This window comes from Engraulis encrasicolus, chromosome 15 (assembly GCF_034702125.1).
Source record: "Engraulis encrasicolus isolate BLACKSEA-1 chromosome 15, IST_EnEncr_1.0, whole genome shotgun sequence".
NCBI lineage: Eukaryota > Metazoa > Chordata > Actinopteri > Clupeiformes > Engraulidae > Engraulis > Engraulis encrasicolus.
The window spans coordinates 19,906,445-19,913,595 of NC_085871.1; positions in this window are offsets into that span (position 1 = coordinate 19,906,445).

The window sequence follows — 7,151 nt, forward strand, 5'->3', positions numbered from 1 at the left end:
GTGTGTGTGTGTGTGTGTGTGTGTATGTGCGTGTCTTGTGTGTGTGTGTGAGTGTGTGTGAATGTGTGTGTGTGTGTGTGTGTGTGTGTGTGTGTGTGTGTGTGTGTGTGTGTGTGTGTGTGTGTGTGTGTGTGTGTGTGCACTTAAGCATGTAGAGGTGCATGAAGCCTGCTAGTGAGGGTGGGGCGCAGCAGCCCAGGGATCGTGTCTTGTTGCCAGGCAACACCGCTGCATGGCCCAGACCCCAATTTAAGGAAGATGAAGAGGATGGATACAGGGGAACAGAGAGAGAGAGAGAGAGAGAGAGAGAGAGAGAGAGAGAGAGAGAGAGAGAGAGAGAGAGAGAGAGAGAGAGAGAGAGAGTGAAAGAGAGTGAAAGAGAGTGAAAGAGAGTGAAAGAGAGAACGAGAAAGAGTGAAGGAGCAAATGAGTGAGAACCATCCATCCTTTTATGAGATCACACACACACACACACACACACACTCTCTCTCTCTCTCTCTCTCTCTCTCTCTCTCTCTCTCTCTCTCTCTCTCTCTCTCTCGCTCTCCCTCTCTCAACCTCTTTTTTTTCTTCCATTTTTTCATTTTCATGTGTAAGGAGTGTGGAAGAGACATCAGGCTGTCATGAGATCAAAGACAGCTTATCCTAATACAGTTTTCCAAGTTGCAAGCTTCTTTCCACCCATCACTCCTTCAAACTGTCTGAAGAGCAGAGCAGAACAGAACAGAGCAGAACATAGCTGAACAGAGCAGAACATAGCAGAACAGAGCATAGACGATCATAGAAGATCTTAGAAGAGAAGAGGAGAAAAGAGGAGAAAAGAGATGAGATGAGAATGCATTTTATTGTCTACCTATATAAGACACTGATAATGAAGAAAATGGAAAATACTGTTTTGTTTGCATATTTTTTAATGAAGTAAAACAAAGAACAAACATATCTTATCACATTCAGAATCCTTCACATCATTGTAGATGTTAAAGTTCTGTTTTCTTCTACTGTAACAAAAAAAAACATCAAATAAGCAGGCTATGTATTGAATCACCAATTCTGAAATGTTTAGGATACATACAGTCCTATTGTAATTGCTGCTTATTTTTATTTGCCTTCTTTATGTCTCTAGTCATATGATCACAATGACTTTGTGTTCAATTAGTTCCTTGATGTGTTGTCGTGATGTTCTGTCTTTGCTTAACAATGCCAGCGATAGATCCGTCTGTCTTCAGCAGCTGAAGGGAGATCGATATCTCTGTTTACCTGACATCACTCTCCATCTCTCCTCTTTTGACAGCAAGGAGACAAACACAAACACACGCACACGCACACACACACACACACACACACACACACACACACACACACACACACACACACACACACACACACACACACACACACACACACACACACACACACACACACACACACACACACACACACACACACACACACACACTATGACAGTTGTTGTTCTGTGGAGGTGGGCTGCTTCATTGAGATGAGCATACCCAAGGGCTGTTAACACATAGCCCAAAGCCAAACCCTGCTGTAATACGTTGCAATAGCTTGGTAGCTCATCTTGATGGTTAGCTATTGACAAGACACTGACTTTGTTCAATCACGGCATTTGGCGTGGTGGTGACTGCACTCCTTTGATGGGCTCATGGTCCATTTGAAATTAACCCATTTGAAGTTAACCCAGCAGATAAAGGAACATGCCTCTTGACAAAATAATAGTAGCATATTGCCAAAAAAACACCTAACCCTTCTTTGCATCTGCACTTGTTGTTCTGTATATTTCCTGTGCACTTTGTATCTGTTAATGATGTTGGCAATGATTATGTCCTCGTTTGTAAGTCGCTTTGGTTATAAAACCTCTGCCAAATGAAAGGTAATGTAATGTAATGTAATGTAATGTAATGTAATGTATGTAATAAGCAAGCCTGTTATTTGCTGTCTAGTTCCTATTTTTGGCAAAAGTCGTGTTTGAAAGTCGTGCATGATAAACAGCCCCCAAGACTTTCCTACAGTGTATCCATCTTCTGGCTCACTTATTAGGAGCTCGTTTAGATCCTCAGGGAAATTAACATTTGCCAAATAACTAATTTGTTTCATTAACCCATATTCTTGAAAAGGGCTAAGGTGGTTGATTTATTTAGGTTTCAGCTGTCAAACACACAATATAAAAAACAACACTACCCTACAATTGATCTGCGTTATAGATGACTCTATGTATATCCTAGTAGACAAATTGGTGAGTTTTACACATATTGGCCTACTAAAATAAACAGGACTTTGGTGGTGGTTGACGATTATTTGGGTTAATTTTGGTGTCTGGCAAAAGAATCTGAATCAAATCTGAATCAAATCTGATCAAATCTGAAGATTATTCCATCATTAATTATTCACAATTTTGAACCTGATTAAAAACTAAGCATATTGTTGGATATGAATGTCAGTATTCCACCGTATTTTGACCCAATACATTATCTTCTACACTGGATCACCCTTCTATCTGACTCTACAATAGATACAGAATTGACCTTAACCATTGCACCAACAGTGCTGAGGTGTTTTTTTTTTTTGTTTGTTTTTTTTAACATTTAATTGGGTTTATTTTAGGAGCAGTCCAACATACATTATTTTTGGATCTGATAAAAAAATAAGACTGTCCCACGATGAATGACTTTGTTGCTCATTCCTTCTGTATTATATATTCATATATGGTAACACTTCCAAATAAGGGGCCATAATTAACAGTAAAGTAGCTACAACCTAATACTTAAGTAAGGGTTAATAATCATTATTTAATGCCATATTAGACACATATTAATTGTTATTAATGCATATGTTGAACATTAGTAAGCAGTTACTTAACTATTAGATAACTATTACCTTGTGTTACAAGTTCATAGCATATTATTATTTAACTAATAGATAAGTAAGGGTACAGTTAATAGTTAAGTAGCTATTAGGTCATACTTAACTAAAGACCTTAATTAACACTTACTTAATACAAAAGTGAGGCATATCTAATGATTAAATAATACCGAATTATTGTTGTCTATAGATTGTGTACCCATCATGCACTGCTCTTCTTGGAGCTAATATTCTCAAACATTAACCTAATTATCACAAAGGAATGGTTTAGTTTAGCTTCAAAACTATTACTCTTCATAATGTTCTGCATTTATTGTAGGGTTTTTACCATTAAAAGTAATAAGTGGTACATGAAAAAATTACATCACATCACCCCACCATCATTGAGAAGTGTACGTCCAATCCTTGCGATATAATGGCTCCTGTTGCCACTATTACAGTGATTTGAACGAGTGAAAACTAGATGTCACAGTAGATTAATTACTTAACTATTAGGTATGCTCAGCCAACTCTATTATAAGGGTCCCAAACACCAATATCTATCGATTAATTAACCATTAGTTATCCGCAGCCAACTCTAATATAAGGGTCCCAAACACCAATATCTATCTATTAATTAACCATTAGTTATCCTCAGCCAACTCTAATATAAGGGTCCCAAAACCCAATATTTATGTATTATATAACCATTAGTTATGCCTTGCTTTTGTATTAAGTAAGTGTTAATTTTGGACCTTAGTTAAATATGACCTGATAGCTACTTAACTATTAACTGTGCCCTTACTTATCTATTAGTTAAATAATAATATACTATTAACTTGTAACACAAGGTAATAGTTATCTAATAGTTAAGTAACTGCTTACTAATGTTGAACATATGCATTAATAACAATTAATATGTGTCTAATGTGGCATTAAATAAGGATTATTAACCCTTTCTTAAGTATTAGGTTGTAGCTACTTTACTGTTAATTATGGCCCCTTATTTGGAAGTGTTACCGCTTAATGGGTTTCATTTGATTGCTGTGAATCAGGCATTAAAGAAGACTAAAAATATTACAGAGTTTGTCATTAACCAATATAGGCCTACCTGAAGCAGTGCCGAGGTAGTGGTTGATGTTTATTTGGATGTAGTTTGGTGGCTGTCAAACATCCACAGTTTCACCTCTAAGCCCCCCAGTCCCCGGCCTCCTGGAACCCTTCTGTCTCCTTGGCAACGGGTCTTATGTGAGTCCCAGGGCCTCTGAGGTGATGAATCTGCCCTGTGTGTGTATGTGGACACACACGCACACAAAAGAGCACGCACACACATGCACACACACGCACATGCACGCACGCACGCACGCACGCACGCACGCGCGCACACACACGCGCACACACACGCGCGCGCACACACACACACACACACACACACACACACACACACACACACACACACACACACACACACACACACACACACACACACACACACACACACACACACACACACACACACACACACACACACAGAGGGCATAAAGAAGGTGCAGATAGGCGAAGGAGATCAGAGAGCCAGTACAAGTGTAGTTATGGTACTGTACATTCTGTGATGATCACAATGCCTGTTAAGCTTTCAAAGCTTGCTGATAAGCCTGCCTGGGTAGTGGAATTACTATGTTTCCTAAAATCAAAGCATTGCGCTTAGGAGCTCTTGTGGGTTATTTGAGTACCAGAATTAACCTTGATCATGCTCAAACGGCTAAAGCAACCATTGTGTTACGCTGGGGATCCTGGTAGTTCGGAAAATTGCCCCACGCGGTTCTGTCAATATTGTAACGTATGCACGCGAATGACTGCGTACCTTGTGTGAGATGTTCTTCCGTGCATAAAATTGACATACAATATACGCATGGCAACACATTCGTGGACAGGTCTTAGTTGCATGAGGATTTTTTTTTAACTGACTCCCCCTGCTGGCAGCATTGAAACTGCTGTTTTTTCTGAACTCATACCATGATAAATAAATAAATATACTGTACTTTAATAGAACTTTTTAAACTTTTAAAGCATGTATCTCTGTATGGTTTCTAAATGAAATGTTGTGATATATTTTGAATTAGGACCCCAGGAAGACTAGCGAACTGCTATGGCAAATGCTAATGCTAATCCCTTAATAAAAATAATAATAATAAAAAAAAAACACTGCCCAGCAGTGTTGCGTGGGATGATCCGAATGGGTTCCTGCGGTCATACTCAGGAATTCTTAGCAGCGTAGTAACAGTGGATCTGTGGGCACGGGCAGGGGTATAGAAAGACAGCATGTCAGATATGTAGCACGGAGCAAGACCATTTAAGGATTTTCTGCAGTACTTTAAAGTCAATTCTATAGGAGACAGGCAGCCAGTGTAGTCCTACCAGAACAGGAGTGATGTGCTCTCTGCTTGTCAAAATTCTAGCCACAGAATTTTTAAAGAGTCGTAGTTTATCAATTGACTTTTAGTTGACCAGAGAAGAGCATTACAGTAATCTAATCTATTAGCTTACATTTGTAAAGGATTGATTAGAATCATGTGTGTTTGTTTGTATGTGTGTGTTAGTGTGTGTGTGTGTGTGTGTGTGTGTGTGTGTGTGTGTGTGTGTGTGTGTGTGTGTGTGTGTGTGTGTGTGTGTGTGTGTGTGTGTGTGTGTGTGTGTGTGTGTGTGTGTGTGTGTGTGTGTGTGTGTGTGTGTGTGTGTGTGTGTGTGTGTACAAAGCGGATTCCAAAAAAGTTGGGACACTTTGTATTTTGTGAATAAAATCAAAATGCTGGCATTTTCAAAACATCTAATATGTTAATAAGGTAGAGCATTATGTACAGACAACATATCAGTTGTTAAAGTCGAGCAGAATTATTGTTTTGAGGTAATTAAGTGATCATTTAAAATTTCACCCTTGCAACAAATCCCAAAAAAGTTGGGACAGGGCCAATAAAATGCTTTTTATATTGGATAAGACTAAACACAACACAAGGGATGAGACTGAACAGTTAAATACTTTGACTGATGGCGTAATTTTATTCAAAAAATAGATATTTTGATATGCGAGACATGATTTCAGCAGCTCAACTGATAGGTGTGTTCCTCAACTTGTTTACCTTTTTGTTATGCTTAATATGTGGCATATCCTGACTGCAAGAAAACAATTTTGTGACCTGTTTACTCTTATGATGGAACCACACTGTTGGAACATCGTAGAGATTGAAATTTGCCACCATTATGGGGCAATATCTAAAGGCGGTGCTCCAAAATATAATGCCTTGGTAGCTATGTTTGCTGTTTAAAGTCTGTATGTATCATTCAACATTCATTTTAATGCTCTACGTGAGTAAGAAGACCCTAACCAAGTCACCTCTGCACCCCCTTACCATCATATTTGCTGTCTTTCAGACTGACCACTAAATCAAGCTGAAGTATTCATTTTCTATATAACCTAGAGGGTGCATGACTCCATAATTTTCAAAAAGGATTAAATATTTTCCATTCTGTAATCAGAGGACAGTTTCACATGGTCCACATGTCCATAGAATGAGCTTTTCTGCACGCAACACTGATTAATGTCTGCATCATGTGCATTAATCAGGTGTTGTGTTTATGGTCATTTTTTCGAGAGCTGTCATTGTTGGAGTGTCATAGTTTGCTTATTTACCACGAGTATGTCATGATCTCATAACTTGTACAATGATTATTCAGAACTCTATGTTACGGAAATAGGCCTTATATGCCTGCAATTTTGATAATTCAATCTTTCTGTGTAATAGATAAGTAATTACTCCCTCAAAATATTCGCTGCTGAGTGCCACAGCCTCTATGTGATGGTATTTTATTTGTGCATTCATGTTGGCAGTCAATATAGTTCCTTTTAAAATATTCTTCCTTGTGTAATTTTTAGAATTATCCAACTATTACAACATGTTTTGGCCCTGTCCCAACTTTTTTGAGATTTGTTGCATGGGTCAAATTTTAAATGATCACATAATTACCTCAAAACAATAATTCTGCTCGACTTTAACAACTGATATGTTGTCTGTACATAATGCTCTACATTATTAACATATTGGATGTTTTGAAAATGCCAGCATTTTGATTTTATTCACAAAATACAAAGTGTCCCAACTTTTTTGGAATCCGCTTGTAGTAGTAGTAGTAGTAGTACATCAGGCTCTATCGTCAGAGGATTAAGAGAAGCAGCACCTTTGCATTCTGTACATGAACTAGAATGGGAGTTACTCATCCCCAACCCTCAGCTACAC